This window comes from Arachis ipaensis, chromosome B10 (assembly GCF_059453495.1).
Source record: "Arachis ipaensis isolate K30076 ecotype BB chromosome B10, ASM5945349v1, whole genome shotgun sequence".
Taxonomy (NCBI): domain Eukaryota; kingdom Viridiplantae; phylum Streptophyta; class Magnoliopsida; order Fabales; family Fabaceae; genus Arachis; species Arachis ipaensis.
The window spans coordinates 89,839,787-89,858,721 of NC_142435.1; the positions used below are offsets into that span (position 1 = coordinate 89,839,787).

Consider the following 18,935-nt stretch of genomic DNA (forward strand, 5'->3'; position numbering starts at 1 on the left):
ATAGTCAGTCCACTCCCAAGGCTCTACAGGAAGGACTGCTCTGATACCATATTGTAATGTCCCGTCCAGCAAAATACCTTGCTTAAGTCAGGGTATTTCCACTAGAAAGAACATCACGTAATCTTCTCTAGAATTAACTACTTAATTATCGAGCCTTTGTATCGAGTTCGCGTTTTATTTTTAAGAAAATTCCAGAAAAATTTTCTTTTTTTTTTCATTAAAGTCATAATTCAAACATTTACAAATAATAATAATCACATAAATATTATTGATAATAATTCTTATACAAAGAAACCAAATAAAATTCAAATACAATATACCAAACCTACCACTCTATATGAAATAAAATCTCAAGGGACAATCAGCGAGGGGACTCTACCAGACCAATTAAAACCATAAAGAAAACCTACTAATCGCTTGCAGCTTCAAATTGCGTCTTCAAACCTGTCTTACTGAAAGGGTGGAAAATTTGGGGGTGAGAACCAAACCACATGTTCTCATTAGAGGTAGAGAATGCCGTGAAAGTAAAGAATAGAGCGCAAATAGTTAATTTCATTTAGAGACATTGAAAAGAAAACTACTTTCATTCGCAGTATTCATCGCTCGCCTTATATAAACTTCTTTTGAAAACCAATGGCTCAACATTCAAAAATCTAAAACCTTCTTTAGAAGCATCAATTAATTATCCAAAATCCTAAACCCATATTTTTCTTTATATACGTCTTAAAATTTTTCCTAGACTATATGAATGACTAATTTGTTCCAAGAATAGGTTCATTAAGTCTATGCCGAACTAGCTTAATCTTTCATACTTTACTAAACCTCAACACAAACCAATCATGGCCTTAGGCCCAAGCAATTCAATCAACACCCAATTCACTACAACCCAGCCAATCAGATACAAACACAAGTAAAGAGATTCAAACACAATCAAGAGCAATTACATCAAGTATAGCAATTAGCAGTTAAACAGAATTATTCACATAGGCAAACCAATTACAATATACACACCCAAACAATGTCACATAGATGCATATGATGAATGTCTAGTCCTAGTACAGGCCATGAGCTCATATGTCAGTTGGCTACCCACAATCCCGACATTTATCCGGTCACAAGTAGTCCCAATTTTCTCGAATACGATTTTCCGTTCCTAAATAAATACGCATATAATAATAGCCGTTCATTTGAGACAGCCTCTGCTTACTGCAGGAAAATATATATATACTCTGCTCTGCTCTGGAGAAGTGGAAAATGGCTGTAGGTAACTTAGTTTCCCTACAGAAGCCCTGGGTTGCATTAAGGAACTAATATATATAATATAACTCTGGGTTGCATCAAGCAACTAATATATGTATATACAAATATCTCTTTACTCTGCTTTGGTTTCTCTTTTCTCTGCATCTCTTTACTCTACTCTAGTTGCTTTGTTCTCTGTATCTCTTTACTTTTCTCTGATTACTATTTCATTTGTATCTATATTACTCTTTTTCTCTTTATCTCTTTACTTTACTCTGGCTGCTCTGTTCTCTGTGTTTTTCTACTCTGTTCTGATTACTCTTTTCTTTTTATCTCTTTACTCTTTTGTAATTGTAAATATACAAGCGGGACAAAATCCACATCCTTGCTAACAACTTTATAAACCAAATATATTTTCTCAAAATAATCAGTAAAGTTATTATCGTTAAACAAGTCTCAAGTATTCATTTTGATTAAGTCCTTTTACTTTTATAAAAATTTGGACATAATCTCCTTTAAAAATAGGACTTAGCCACCCTTACGGGTCCCAACCAAAAAATTTAACAAACTCTTTTCAACCTCTCCAATATCAAATCAATTAAGAATCAAACAAATTCCAACATTGAATCAGCCCTATGACGCTAAGGTTTATCTTTAATTTTATGAACTCATAACTCTCACTCAGACATTCTCAGCTTTCTATCTTCTTTTCTGTTTTTAGTATAGCAAATAAACTCGGAATTGCACAAACTTTATGTCCAGGCGTTCATCTTGAAATAAGCTTTCTAACAAACCAAAGATCATAATTTTCTGGTTTCTCTATCCTTAGAAATAGAGGAAAAACCGTGACTGCTCTGCAATGCGTAAAACCAAAAAAAAAAACAGCAGCAGCATGTGATATTCAAAATTCAATATAAAATCCACGTTAAATCCAATGGCTTTAAAAATTAATATAGTTCAACTTCACTCATTCAGGTTTCTTTTCCAATTGGTTTCAGGTCAATATCATTTTTAATGAAGAAGTTATATAACCTAGAAATTGATTAATTTTCCGCAGAATTCTGTTTTAAAACTTAATGAACTTATCTTCTTCCAAGTCCCATAACTTACTCATTAAAACATGGATAGCCCTGAAATTTAAGTCACATATGATAAACATACTTAGTTTTCACTTCCAATTGGTTGCACCTCGATATCCAAGCAAGTTCAAAAGTTATAAACTTCCAAATTTACTGATTTAAGAAAACAGAATCTGGCCTTTACTGCATAATGCATCGTATTTCAAAAATTTGTATCTTTTAAACCACAAGTTCAACCGTTCTGAAATTTTATGACATTAAAATAATAGGACTAAAGTTTCATTTAAAATTGGTTTTGCTTCAAAATTCAATTCGGAACATTCACAGCAGAGCCAACAAGTTACTGCTATTCCAAAAATTCTGCAGTAAAAATCAGATCCCACAACCATTACTCAAAAATTCACCATAAATCTTATATTTAATGAAAATATCTCAAACTCTCCAATTCAGTCCCAATTATTCCCAAGTTTAACTAGGACTTAGTTCAACGCAATTCTAATCATCACAGAATTAGTTACAGTCTTTCAAAATTACTGTTTTCACTTAAAGGTAATGCAGAAAATCAGATTTTACGGCTTCACTTTGAAAAATCATAACTAAATCTTCAGTTAATACGAAACCTTCAAATTTAAATCCTAACAACTACACTTGTTAAAGTTTACTCAGATTTTAATATCATACCAGAGGCCGTCCTCAAAGTAACCATTCTATTTTGAAAACCAGATTCTTAATAATAGTTTAGTCTTTTAGGCCCTAATTCTTCAACAATTCTTAATCCAGTATTAAATATATCAAATGATTATCTTAGTCTGAACCATTTATACATAATCAGTCAAAACCACAATCCTCTACTAATCTCAAGTCACTTTCACAGCCATAGCAATATACCAAACAACCATTTCAACAACCAACAATCAATAATTCAATCATCCACCATACATAATTACAATAAATTCAATCACAGCACCAAGCACAATCACAATCACAATCCAACATTCATATAATCAATTAATTACTGACAGCTATTAATACTATTTACAGTTATTTAGTAAACCTTGTTGGCATTCCTAAATTAAAATCATTTTAAACCCCCTACCTCGATGTTGCAATTATAAGAGACCGTTGGCAGAATTGCCGCGAGACAGCTGGCTGGACCTCTACTAGTCACGCAACCGTTTCTGCCAAGAAAGCAGCAGCACTACATCTCAACACAACCGGGACAGCAGTAGCATTAGCTTCCACAATAATGACCATGGTTGCAGTGAAATGAAGATTTCGAATTCAATGGAATCGAAAGGCAGAAACAGCTCTGGTAATTTAAAATAGAGCATAGGCCAAAGTTGAATTAAAACAAGAACAAGCAGTTTAATAAGAAATTGGCAGAATAGGGTGTGCGATTGGAGCAGAAATAAAGGAAAAAGTCTAACCCAGGGCAATGGATGTTGAACCTAATTAGAACGAAAACAGGGCAGCAGTGATTCCCAGCAATCCTTCCCGATGGTTCTGGCAGCAGCAACACCCCGCCAGTGGCTCCATTCCACAGCAACTCCAACAGTCAGAAGAATGAGCACTAGAAGTAGAAATAACTGTGTCTATGGCAACTCCAAATCGACGGCAACAGTGGCACCAGCCCCTTCTTTGCGTGCAGAGGCGATAGTGATGGCTAGGGTTCGATGGAAGTGCCTCTCCCTGACGGTGGGTTGAAGAGTGGCGACGGCGATGCAAGTTTAACGACGGCAGTAAAATGCGGCGGTGACTGTGAGGAACGGCAGTGATGTGGCTCCAACAGCGCACCATCCTTCTCCCTCTTGCGTTCCACTTCTCCTACACTCTCCTATATGACAGCAACAGCAGCGACGCTGCCTGTGTTACCCACCGGCGCTGCTTCCCCCTTCCCCTCTTCCCTCTGTGTCTTGCTCTCTCTCGATCTCTCTTTCCTTGTTTTCTCTGATTTCTTTCTTCTCTGTGTTGATAAGCTTATTCGTGTGGAGTGTGTTCATCCGTGAATGAATGGTGGGGAGAAAAGAAGCGTGGAGGAATAAGGGAGGGGTTAGTGTACCGTATATGTGTGTGTGACTAATTGGGTGAGGACTATACGTGTTACACAATAATGATACGTAAAAATAAGAAACATAGATTAAAATTACAATAAAACATATACGATTAACATACGAAATTTACATAATATTTAAAATAAAAGAGAAAATTTGGATTTAAATATATTACTATAAAATTACTTTAGAAACATATATAATTTTATTTACCAATATACCAATGAGTCAAATAATTATTTTTAATTTAAATTATAAAATAAAGTTACTAATCACAACTTATAAAATACAGTTAAACTCAAAATATCAATTACCTATATTAAATTATACGACCTTTCATTATTTTTCTATCATAACTTTAATTTTAATTTATATAAAATAACTAGTTATAATCAAAATTGTGCATAAATACTAATTGACTTAAAATTAAAGTATTTATCAAAATCAATTTAATCATTTCTAATAAATTAATCTTTAAGGGCTCAAATTAATAGAATAAACCATATTTATTCATAATAGAAATTTCTTAAATTTAAATGTATAAAATAACCAATTATAAGAATTTACACAAAAATATTAATTAACTTAACTCCAAATATTAATAAAACTAATTTAATTATTCTTAATTGTTCAGTTTATAAAATAAAGAGTTCAAATTAATAATAAGTCATAACTTATTCATAATAAAAATTACTTAAATTAAATTGTACAATTCTTTCTTAATTTTCAATTACTAAAATTCTACAAAATATTCTGTAATAATAAGATTACTTAAAAATATTAATTGATTTCAAAATAAAACTATCTCCGAATCTATTTAATTATTTCTAACAAAATAATTTCTAAAATTATAAAGTTTAAACTTAATAAAATAAGATCATAATTTATTCATAATTAGATTTTCAAAAATTCGGGATGTTACACTGTTGGCATTCCAAATGTTAGTGAGATTTCTGGATGAATTTAAGCATAAGCCACCATAACAGAAAGCTCATCCAATGTCCAACTTAAGGACTTTAACAAAAAGTGCTAGGTGGGAGACAACCCACCATGGTATGGTCGTTCTTTTTCAATTTTTATTTTGTACTATTTGATTTTATGTTATATTATTTTTTTATTGAACCTGGATGTCATTCATAGCATTTGCATTAGCATTGCATACTGCATAATTGCATACCTGCATATGAAAAAAAGGAGGCGTGCGACGCGACCGCATTGCTAACGCGTTCGCGTCAGTTGCGAAAAACACCTCCCACGCGTCCGCGTCAATCACGCGAACGCGTGATCTGGAAATCGGCGTAAAAATCCAATGCCCAGAAATCTGGGCTGGAATCTTGCGGCTGTTGTGCGTTTAGCACAAAAGGGCCCACGTGTTCGCGTCCCTGATGCGAACGCGTCACTTGCGAAACACCCATCCCACGTGAAAGCATGAGCGACGTGTTCGCGTCGCGTGGATGGCACAACACCCCAAAGAAGACAGAGAGTTGCGCTGAAACGACGCTGGAATTGTGCATTTAGCACGATTTCCAGCGACGCAGTCGCATGCCTCACGCGACCCGAAGTGGGCCCAAGCACACACCAAGTGGGCCCGGAAGTGGATTTCTGCATCAATTACTCAATTTTGTAAACCCTAGTAACTAGTTTAGTATAAATAGAACTCTTTACTATTGTACTGGGGGCCTTTTTCCGAATTTTCGAATTCATATGCCATTTAGGGAGGCTAGCCATTCGGCCATGCCTAGACCTTGTTCTTATGTATTTTCAACGGTAGAGTTTCTACACACCATAGATTAAGGTGTGGAGTTCTACTGTTCCTCATGAATTAATGCAAAGTACTATTGTTTTTCTATTCAATTCAAGCCTATTTCTTCTCTAAGATATTCATTCTCACACAAGAACATGATGAATGTGATGATTATGTGACGCTCATCATCATTCTCACTTATGAACGCATGCCTGACAACCACTTCCGTTCTACATGAAAACAAGGTTGAATGTGTATCTCTTAGCCTCCTGATCGTGAGATCAGAGTCTTCGTTGTATAGGCTAGAATTATTGGCGGCCATTCTTGAGATCCGAAAAGTTTAAACCTTGTCCGTGGTATTCCGAGTAGGATCTGGGAAGGGATGGCTGTGACGAGCTTTAAACTCGCGAGTGCTGGGCGTAGTGACAGACACAAAAGGATTACTGAATCCTATTCCAGTATGATCGAGAACCGACGGATGATTAGCCGTGCGGTGACAGCGCATTTTGGACCATTTTCACTGAGAGGACGGAATGTAGCCATTGACAACGGGTGATGCCCTACATAAAGCTTGCCATGGAAAGGAGTAGGAATGATTGGATGAAGATAGCAGGAAAGCAGAGATTCAGAAGGAATTAAGCATCTCCATACGCTTATCTGAAATTCTCATCAATGAATTACATAAGTATCTCTATCCTATTTTACGTTTTATTTATCTTTTAATTATTAAAACTCTATAACCATTTGAATCCGCCTGACTGAGATTTACAAGGTGACCATAGCTTGCTTCAAGCCGACAATCTCCGTGGGATCAACACTTACTCACGTAAGGTTTATTACTTGGACGACCCAGTGCACTTGCTGGTTAGTTGTGCGAAGTTGTGACAAAGAATTAAGATTATGAACGTGCGTATTAAGTTTTCAGCGCCGTTACCAAGGAATGAACGATCACGATTTTGCATACCAATTTCTCGCTTATGATAGTTATGGGTTTCTTTAATTTTAGCATTTTGTGATGTTTACTTTTATTGCACATTAGGTGTTTGATATAATGCTTCCTATAATTTTTGTGTAGTTTCCTTTACTCTTGGCCTAGGCTAAGGGAATTGAGTGTTCTTGAGTCCTTGGGCTTCATTGAATTGCAAATAGTTCATATGATGTTCTTACTGTTCATGCTGCTATTGCGACTGCTCTTTCATGTTCATATTATTTATATCTATTTGCAGTTTGTTTTAATTTATATGAACTATTCTGCCTGCTATTTATTACCCGGGAACATCCAATTTTAGCCGGTATGCTGCCCAATTTTCTGTAAATTGTTTTGATATTCATTCATGTTTTGGTTTTGGCTATTTGAATTTGGCACTCCTCAGCTTTTTACCAAACCAATTCATGAATGCACGGGCTCGCTTTCTTATTCCTCTTTTTTCCCGGTTAATAATTCATATTATTGATGATTAGCTTTCCCTTTTCGCCATTTCTATATCTATATGAATCATCAACAACCTGATTTCCTTGCTTGAATATGAGTTGTCTGTTGCTTAAAATTATGAAATTCTTGTTACTTAGAAACCAATCATCATGCCACTTACTCTGACTTTCTTTTTACTAACTCACTGTTTTTCGCTTTCTAACCTCTTTTTTTTCAATTTTACCCACTTTTAACTTTCTAACTTCCCCATCTGCTTTTAAACTAACTCTTTCAACTTTTTAACTCATAGCATGATTATTGTTGCTCCTAATTAACAAGTATTCCACTCATAAAATATTTTGGATTGTGATTTCTCATCTCAGATTTTTACCTCCGAAACAATCCAAAATATACATTTCTTCAAATCATTTCATAATTCTACTGCTCCTTTGCCACTTTGTGCTTATCTTGTTATTTGCCTACTTGTTTTCCTGCTTCTATTATATCCTAGATTTCTGTTTTTTAGGATGTCTGACCCTCAAAGAAAGGGAAAAGGAAAGGCAACAACTGGCAAATGAAAAAGAGGTGAATCCTCTATGTCAATCCTGGAGATTATGCATGATGACTCCTGGTGGGAAAAGCACTTTACCCCGCAGGAGAAGGCTGACCAACTCCTCCCTGCCAATGATCCAATCAAGTTTGCAAACCGATACTGTGAGCTGAAGTATCCCGTATTTGCTACCTCCAAAAATTTGTACCTGGAGAGGACTTTGAAAATTCCAGAAGAACTACAGCAGTACACCTTCGATCAGATCAAACAGAGAGGCTGGTTCTTCTTGGAGAGAAACCTGACTGAGGTCAATGTTTCTTGGGTAAGAGAGTTTTACTGCAATTATTTCAAGACTTCCCTGGATGCAGTGAACCTCAGAGGGAAACAGATACTGGTCACTGAAGAGGCCATTGAGGATATTCTGAAGCTTCAGCCTAAGTCAGATCAGCCTGACAGTTACCAAAAGGCAGAAGAGGACATGTGCTTTCTGAAATTTGACTGGGATGCTGTCAAGGAGAGGATAGCCCTTGACCCTATTGTCCCATGGGTCATGGGTAAGAACACAACAATGCCTAAGGGTATCAAGCTGATGTATCTGAATGATGAGGCTTGGCTCTGGCACCAGATCCTGAGCAACTTTGTTATGCCGAGTACTCATGAGACGGAGCTGCCTACTGCTATGATCACCCTCCTCTAGTGTATGATGGAGGGTAAGGACCTGTATCTGCCACGATTCATCCGGCACTATATGGCCAGGGTCCATGTCCGAGGCACCTTTCCCTTCCCTTACCTGGTTACCCAGCTAGGCCGTCGAGCTGACGTGCCTTGGGAGGATGCCGATGAGAAGTCACCTGCTGCGGACTGCAAGAAGATTATCCCTCACAGCAGGAAGTTTCGGGCTTTAGGCTATACACCCCCATTCCTCACCGCTTTTGCTGACATAGCCACGCCTTCAGCTGCCCCTTCTTCTTCCACTGCTACACCAGCCCCACCCACTGCACCTCCACCTGCTCCTGAGCCTATTTACCATTTGGTGCATCGCCTCTTCGCCTGCTTGGACCGTATGGAGCGTCGCAACAAGCGACGCTATGAGCACCTCAAGTTGATGATCCGATCCGGCGGCGACATCCCCTCCGAGCCTGACACCCCTTCTGACACATCTGAGGCGGAGGCGAGCACTCATGAGGAGGAGACACATGCCCAGGCTGAGCAGGCAGGCCTGGAGCAGGCTGCGCCACAGCAGGAGGAGCCACACCAGATACAGGCCGCAGACCCCGAGATTCCTATCCAGTCAGAGCCTCCACTACAGCAGACAGATCCTCATACCTTCATCCAGTCTGCAGATCCTCAGGCCACCACAGAGACCCCAGCAGCCCATCCTTCCAGTGATGACACTCCTTCACACCCAGCTTGAGTGAGCATCGAGGACGATGCTTTATTTTTAGTGTGGGGAGGTAGCCATCTCTGGCATATCTTTTTGGTGAACCACTACAAACTCTTTTATTTTATTTTGGTTATTTTTCTGTATTTTTATCTTTATTTTTATTTTTATTTTTATCTTTCAGTACTTATACATTTTTCTTTTCATGTGTTTTTACTTTTATTTCTGCATTTTGCACGTTAGTTCATATTTTAGCCATTTAGTTTAGTTGCAATTCTAAACTTATTAGTTATAGAATATGTGGATTAATTAGTATAGTTTACCCCTTTTAGCATATGATAGTTTGGTTTAAATTGAAAATAAAAAGGAAGTAAACTAGAGACTTTAACATAATCAAAAATAATCCACACACCTTGTATATAGAACATAACATGTTAGTTAGTTAACAACATTTCATCAAGGAGGAACACTAAAACTTTAAAGCCACCCAAAATTTTTTTACATTGAGAATAATGGGAACTCTTAAATTTTACTTGCATGACATGTATAACTGATATATGATTTTTGAGCTAGTGAACACACAGCCTATGAGTTTTGAGCTTAATTGTATGGTTACATTCAAACCATAATTTTTATTCCTGTGTGTTTCGCCCTTCTTTTTATTCTGATGTTCTTTGCTTTATTTTAATCTATATGTCCAATATAGAGTATAGATACATATTAAGAGATAATTGAGGCCATTATTTGAATTTTCCTCACTTATCCCAAATTAGCCTACCTTTTACATCACCCTTGTTAACCCCTTTTAGCATTTTTAATCCCCTCTTGTTCTATAAACCACATTACTAACCTTAAGCAGAAAAACAAATTAAAAATCCCAAGTTGAATCCTTGGTTAGCTTAAGATAGAAATGGTGTATTGTTTAAGTGTGGGGAACTTAATGGGAACATGGATGATAGAAATGGTTTATTGTTTAAGAAAGAATAAAGATATTTCAAAATATATCTCAATCTGGGAAGCATGCTCATGTGAAATCAAAACAATTGAAATACCATGTGCATTAAAAATTTTTTTTTTCGGTATTTAATTAAGGGGATACAAAAATATTCCCCAATTGCAAAAAAAAAAAAAAAAGAATCAATGCACATGGGATAAAATTCAAGTTAATGCATGAGCTTGCAATACAAAGTGAGAAAAGTTGGGCAAATAGGTTAAGAAACTTGGAATTACAAAATATGTATGTTAGGCGAGATCTTAGACTAATCAAGGATTCACTTATTAGCTCACTTAGCCTTATACATATACCCTTACCCTTACCTTAACCCCATTACAACCTTGAAAAAGACCTCATTATTTTTGTATGACTGTATTCTATAATTGTTGATTGGTTAGATGAAGAACAAAGTTATAGAAAGTAAGGATAAAAAGAAGAATAGAGTGATTAACCCAATAAACACTGAGTGACTAGAGAGTAAACACAAAATCCAATGAGGGTTCAATAGCTCATCACCATATATCTCTGCTTAAATTGTTAATTGTCTTGCAAGTTTGAAAAATATTTTTACCCATCTCAATTGTAAAAGTGCTTTAACATTATCTAAAGTTGGCTATGTATATATGATTTCTTGAGGATGTGAATTAATTTAACTACATGTAAGTTTTATATACAAGTGAATGACAATTAGAATTGCATGATGCATTTAAGTAGTTGCATTTAGAATAGATTGCATTGCATGAGATTCCACCACTTTAACCTTACCTTATTCTTTATCTTGGACTTAGCATGAGGATATGCTATTGTTTAAGTGTGGGGAGGTTGATAAATCCATATTTTATGATATATATTGTGCTCAATTCAAGAGATTTATTCAATCCTTCACCCACTTATTCATGAAAATTGCATGGTTTTACTTTCCATTCCTTATTATGTGATATATGTGAAATACATGTTTCCTATGCTTTGAAATTATTTATTTTAATTACCCTTTATTACCATTCGATGCCGTGATTTGTGTGTTGAGTAGTTTCAGATCTTCTAAGGCAGGAATGACTTAAAGGATAGAAAGGAAACATACAAAAATGGAAGGAAAAGCACAAAATAAAGTTTTTGAAGAAACTATCAGCGACGCGAACGCGTGACTGATGTGGACGCGCGCTATGAGCAGAACACAGATGACGCGGACGCATGACCTAAGCGAACGCGTGACAAGGAAAACTCCAGATAACGTGACCGCGTGACCCACGCAGATGCGTGACAGACGCCACGCACCAGAAATTACAGAAAATGCTCCCAGCAATTTCCGAAACCCTTTTTGGCCCAGATCCAAGTCCAGAAGGCACAGATTAGAGGTTATGAAGTGGGGGAATGCATCCATTCATAGGGAGCTCTCCAATTATTCACTTTTCATAGTTTAGATGTAGTTTCTAGAGAGAGAGGTTCTCTCCTCTCTCTTAGGTTTTAGGATTAGGATTTCTTATTATTTCAAGTTAGTATTCCAACTCTTTATCAGGTTCAATGTTCCTTTGTAATTACTTTGTCAATTTAATTTATGAACACTTCCATGTTACATATGATTCTCTTAATTAATGTTATTTGAGGTATTTCAGTTTAAGATTGCTTTCTTTTATTTATATTACTATTGCTTCCAATCTAAAGATATTTTTATTCGAGTAAGTTTACTTTTCCACTTTTGGCCTTGGTTAAGTAATTGGTAACTCATGAGTTATCAAACTCAACGTGATTGATAATTGTTGTCTTGCCAATTGAATTGAACTTCAATAATTCCAGTCCTTTCTTAGGAATCGACTAGGACCTGAGGATCAAACTAATTGACCCACTTGACCTTCTTTTGCTTTAGTAAAGGCTAACTAAGTGGGATTAAAACTCAATTCTCATCACCATTGATAAGGATAACTAGGATAGGACTTCCAATTTCTCATACCTTGCCAAGAGTTTATTTTATAGTTATTTATTTATTTTAATTGTCGTTTAAATTACTTGTTCCTTACTTTCAAAACTCCAATTTGCAAAACTCATAACCAATAATAAGAACATACCTCCCTGCAGTTCCTTGAGAAGACGACCCGAGGTTTGAATACTTCGGTTATCAATTTTAAAAGGGTTTTGTTACTTGTGACAACCAAAATATTTTTAAGAAAGGATTTTTGTTGGTTTAGAAGCTATACCTGCAACGAGAATTTATTCTGAATTCTAGACCACGCAAAAGTTTCTCTCTTCAGCGTCGATGGTTGAATTGCAATGGTGCGCGCAGGCGGCAAGTACGCGAACGCGTGGGTGCCTGGCGTGAGTTGGGCACGAAGTGGGCATGACTGTCGGGTGTTTGGCCCAAGAGCTGGAATTGCGCCACCGGCGCGCGCGCGCAGTATGCGTTGGCGCGTCGGTGCCCTTTTTCAAATAATTTTTTTGTTTTCTTTATCTTTTTTCACATCCTATCTATATGAACATCCTATCTATCCAACAAAATCAACAAAGCTAGCACTCCTATGCACTCAATCAATCATCAAGAGATCACAAAATTCACAAGAAACTAAGGATACAAACAAGATGGTATAAACAAGGAAGATCTTACCACGGTGGGGTGCCTCCCACCAAGCACTTTTCTTTAATGTCCTTAAGTTGGACGGTCCTTTTCTTAAGCTTCCTTTCTCCTTGGTGCATCCTCCAATAGGTACACCTCTAGCTCTTTTGGGGGCTTGCAACCATGATACTTCTTCACCCTATGTCCATTCACCTTGAAAGTTGCTTCACTCTTGGGATCAAATAATTCCACCACTCCGTAGGGCTTTATCTCTTTCACCTTGAAAGGTCCTTCCTATCTAGAGCAGAGCTTGCCAGGCATAAATTGGAGCCTTGAGTTGTAGAGGAGGACCTCGTCACCATTTTGAAAGTCCTTCTTCCGGATATGATGGTCATGGAATGCTTTAGTCTTTTCCTTGTAGATTCGGGCATTCTCATATGAATCGTTCCTCAAACACTCAAGCTCCTCCAGTTGTAACTTCTTAGCTTCACCCACCTTGGCAAAATCCATGTTGCACTGCTTTACCGCCCAATAGGCTCGATGCTCAATCTCCACCGGAAGGTGGCATGCCTTACCATAGATGATCCGGAAAGGACTCATCCCTATCGGAGTCTTGTAGGCCGTTCTATACGCCCATAATGCATCTCCTAACCGGAGGCTCCAATCCTTTCTTTGTGGATTGACCACTTTCTCCAAGATTCTCTTAATTTTCCGGTTGGACACTTCTGCTTGTCCATTTGTTTGCGGATGATAAGCAGTAGCAACCTTATGCGACACTCCATAGTGCTTGAGTAATACTTCTACTTTCCTGTTACAAAAGTGGGATCTTTGGTCGCTCACGATTGCTCGTGGCGACCCATAACGGCATACAATGTGATTCCTAATGAAAGAAACAACGGCATTGGCGTCGTCAAGGCGGGTAGGTATGGCCTCTACCCACTTTGATACGTAGTCAACCGCTAATAGAATATACAGATATCCACTAGAGTTAGGAACCGGTCCCATAAAGTCAATGCCCCATACATCAAATATCTCACAGAACAACATAAGTTGCTGAGGCATTTCATCCCTTTGGGATGCGTTTCCTGACCTCTGACACTGATGGCAAGACACACATAACCGGTTAGCATCCTTGAATAAGGTTGGCCACCAGAATCCACAATCCAACACTTTTTTAGCGGTCCTTTGTAGGCCAAAGTGGCCACCACATTCGGAAGAATGGCAAGCTTCAAGAATTGGTTAGGATTCAGACTCCAGGACACATCTTCGAATTACTTGGTCCATGCCCCTCTTCCACAAGTGAGGGTCATCCCAAATATAGTATTTGGAATCACTCCTTAACTTGTCCCTTTGGCTTTTCGAAAAGTTGGGAGTGAAGATTTTCGCAACTAAGTAGTTTGCCATTGGGGCAAACCAAAGAAAGCTATCCGACACAGTATGCAAACTATCCAATGGGAATGAGTCATTGATCAGAAATGGATCAATTTTTAAATTCTCAATCCGGCTTAAATGATCCGCAACCAGGTTTTGAGATCCACTCCGGTCCCTAATCTCAACGTCGAATTCTTGCAAAAGCAAGATCCAACGTATGAGTCTAGGCTTTGACTCTTTCTTTGTCAATAAGTACTTTAAAGCTGCATGATCCGTGTATACCACTATCTTTGATCCTAGCAAATAAGATTTGAATTTATCTAAAGCATGAACAATAGCTAGGAGTTTTTTTTCAGTAGTGGTATGGTTGGTTTGTGCTGCATCTAGTGTCTTAGAAGAGTAAGTAATGACATAAGGGAGTTTATCATTGCGCTTTGCAAGCACGGCACCTACAGCATGGTTTGACGCATCGCACATTATCTCAAACGGCAACATCCAGTTGGGGCCTCGCACAATTGGTACCGTGGTAAGAAGTCTTCCTTAGCTCTTCAAAAGCTTTTACACATTCCCTATCGAACTCAAAATCCACATCTTTTTGGAGTAGGCGCGACAATGGTAAAGCAATCTTGCTGAAGTCCTTGATAAAGCGCCTATAGAATCCTGCATGTCCCAAAAACAAGCGGACCTCCCTCACGGATAAGGGGTGAGGCAAAGTGGTGATAACATCGACCTTGGCCGGGTCTACAGAAATGCCTTCATGAGATACTACATGTCCTAACACTATACCTTGTCGTACCATAAAGTGACATTTTTCAAAATTTAAGATAAGGTTAGTGTCAATACATCTAGCTAAGACCTTGGCCAAGCTCTCTAAACAACAATCAAACGAAGTACCATAAACGCTAAAGTCATCCATAAAGACTTCCAGACAATTCTCCATTAGATCGGAGAAAACACTCGTCATGCACCGCTGAAAAGTAGCAGGTGCATTGCATAGTCCAAATGGCATCCTTTTATAGGCAAAAGTGCCAAACGAACAAGTAAATGTGGTCTTCTCCTGATCTTCAGGAGCAATATGTATTTGGAAGTAGCCAGTAAATCCATCAAGAAAGCAGTAGCGAAATTTACTTGCCAAGCGGTCTAGCATCTAATCGATGAATGGTAAGGGGTAATGGTCCTTCTGTGTAGTGGCGTTCAATCTTTTGTAGTCAATACATACTCGCCACGCATTTTGTACTCTTTTAGTGACCATTTCACCGTCGTCCTTCTTGACCGTTGTGATGCCCGACTTCTTGGGGACAACCTTGACCGGGCTCACCCACTCACTGTCAGAGATTGGGTATATGATATCCACATCCAGTAATCTGGTGACCTCTTTCTTCACTACATCGAGGATGATTGGGTTGAGCCTCCTTTAAGGTTGCCTGACCGGCCTAGCTACATCTTTGAGAAATATCCTATGCATGCATTTGCGGGGGTCAATTCCCACAATATCCGCTAGGCTCCATCCTATTGCTTTCTTGTACTTTCTTAGAACATCTAAGAGCTTTTCCTCTTCTTCACTTGAAAGCTCACTAGCAATAATGACCGAAAACCTTTGGTTATCCTCTAAGAAAGCATACTTCAGATGAGACGGAAGGGGCTTCAGTTCACTTTTTGTCTCAAGATGAGGTTCCTTTTCATCAAGCTCATGGGGCTCATTCTTGATAACTTCCTCATGTTCATCCTCTTGGTCATTCGTTTCCTCAACAATGGGGTAGCATAACTTGTCATGGTCTTCTTCTTGCACTTCCGCTACCACTTCATCAATTACATCACATCGGAGTACGAAATATTCTTCGGGAGGATGTTTCATGGCTTCCTCTAAATTAAACTTGATAATCTTATCTCCAACCCCAAAGAAATATATGCCGGTGAAGGCATCTAACTTGAATTTGGAGGTTTTGAGGAAAGGTCTACCAAGTAGAACGGAGGATGAGCTTTTATTTTCTGCTGGAGGCATTTCAAGGATGTAAAAGTCAACTGGAAAAACCAAATCCTTAATTTCCACGAGTACATCTTCCGCTATTCCCATCACTGTGATCACACTTTTATCGACTAAGGCAAACCTCGCCGCCGACTTCTTTAATGGAGCTAAATTCAACCACACATATATAGAAAGTGGCATGATGCTTACACAAGCTCCCAAGTCACACATACAATCATGAAAAGTGTGTCCACCAATACAACAAGACACTAAGCATGGTCTAGGGTCACCACATTTCCTTGGAATAGGTTCCATCAAGGAAGAAATTGAACTACCCAAGGATAGTGTCTCCAATTCTCCTATCCTATCCTTGTGTGTACACAAGTCTTTAAAAAATTTTGCATACTTTGGAATTTGTTGAATAGCGTTAAGAAGTGGTATGGTTACCTCAACCTTCTTGAACACTTAAAGCATGTTCAAATCAAATTTCCAATGTTTTCTTTGCCTTCTTCACCATGGAAGGGAATGGGATAGGAATGGACTCATCCACTATATCTTTCCTCTTGGGTTCCTTGAGGTGTACTCCTTCTTCCTCATGCCTTTTGTCTACCACCTCTTCTTCATATGGAGCTTCAATAACTAGCTCTTCCTCAAGAATATCTCCCATGACCCTTGGAGGTATCTCCTCTAATGTAGTCCCCGACCGTAGAGTGATGGTGTTGAGACCGCCTCTTGGGTTTGGTTGGGGTTGGGATGGAAGGTTAGAGGAACTTGAGGGTTGGTGGTTGGTTTGACATGTTCATCTTTGAAAGCATGTTGGTGAGGTTAGCCAATTGAGTATTCAAGGCATCGAATTGAGCCTTGTTGCTCTCATCTCGTTTTTCCATGGCAGCTCTAAGCTCATCAACTTAATTATTGGAAGATGGAGGAGTTTGGTTTTGATTTTGTTGTCTATGGTGTGGTGCTTGGTACTTGGTGTAGTTATTTTGGTTTTGGTTGGAGTGGCCTTGGTTGGCTTGGTAGTTGGTGTTGTTATGGTAGTGTTGGGATGGAGATTGGTTGTTGTTATGATGAGAAGGAGAGTTGTTCCACCTTTGGTTTTGATTGCTCCATTGTGCATTATCCCTCCACCCTTGATGTTGATTACCACCTTGATGGTAATTGTTTTGACCTTAAGGAGGGTAGGGTGGACGGTTGTTGTAATTCACATTGGCCACCATAAGAGCATGTTCCTCTAGAATTTGATGGCATTGGTCGGTGTAATGTGTGGTGCTAGAGCACAAACCATAAATCCTAGGAGGGCCTTCAAGTTGAGCAACCGGAGGTGGGGCTTGGATGGCTTGGATGGAGTAGTATTCCTTTTGATCCTTTTGGATTTGTGTAAGGATGGTGGTCATATTCCCAAGTGATTTAGCTAGACTTGATTCAGAAGGGGATGGTTCTACCACACCCTTGAGAGGATTACTTCTCACCCTTGTATGTTGTGTAGCTTCGGCAACATCCTTTATCAAATTCCAAGCTTCTCCCTCCGTCTTGTTTTTCGAAAGGGAACCACCACTAGAAGCGGTGAGCAATCTTCTATCTTCCACACAAAGACCTTCGGTAAAGTAGCGAATAAAACCATGTTTTTGCTTGTGCTTCAAGAGAGAAAGGGAAGGCGAAAACCATGATAGCCACCTCATCGGCTTCATGCCTTCGAGCTATAAAACAAGCAACTTGAAAATCCTTCAAATGTCGGATGGGGTCTTGACCCGGCAACCCATGATACTTAGGAAGTAGATTTATCAAGCTACTCTTCAACTCAAAGTTTGGATCAAGGTTATGGTACCTTGCTTGTAACGATTGAAGTATAATATCCGGAGCTCCTTGCTCATGCAAAGTGATCCAGCGTGGCTCCGCCATGTATGGCTCACCTGTAGGATGCAAAGATGTATTAGTAGTGCTAACAGAAGAATAGGAAGTAGCGGACTCCAAGTCACTCTCGGTGACGTCTAGTGATTCGGTATTTTCCTCAAGAGAGGCCGAGGTACTAGGCGTATAGTCCAACCGCCGTCTAGCTTGCCGAGTGTGTAACAAAGTTGTTTCAATCTCGGGATCAAAATCGGCTAAGCTAGAATTCGGTTGAGACCGAGTCATCAAACTTGAGAGTCATAGCACAAATGTAAAAGAAATCTAAACTATAGCTAAGTATTGAAAGAAGTAAAATATCTACAATATTCACATATTCACATAACCAATATCAAGGCATATGTTGCAACCATTCGCCGGCAACGACGCCAAAAATTTGATGGCTCCCCAAGAGTGTATTGGTAAAGATTTTCTCCAATAAAATCGCGTTGCAAGTATAGCTCTACCAACAACAATCCTCGGGTATCAAATTTAGAAGAGGGATTTGGTTGTCACAAGTTCAACCCCAATAGAAATAACAGAAGTATTCAAACCTCGGGTCGTCTCACAAGGAATGGGCAAACATGTTCTTCAACATTGGTTAGAAATCCGGGGTTGTGAGTTATGAGCATGAAAATAAATGGGAATCTTAACAAGCAAGTAATCTTAAATTGCAACAAACTAATTCAATTAACTAAGCAAAACATGGGCAATTCC

The 18,935-nt window shown here is 38.5% G+C and overlaps 1 long non-coding RNA gene across 1 annotated transcript; it reads right to left on the minus strand.

Moving 5' to 3' along the window:
* Positions 1-245: 245 nt before the first annotated feature.
* Positions 246-4,396, minus strand: LOC110267836 (uncharacterized). Its single transcript, XR_002355775.2, has 3 exons — positions 3,746-4,396; positions 3,415-3,627; positions 246-452 (listed from the first exon to the last, which is right to left on the minus strand). It is a non-coding gene; the product is annotated as an uncharacterized LOC110267836 (long non-coding RNA).
* Positions 4,397-18,935: the final 14,539 nt, after the last annotated feature.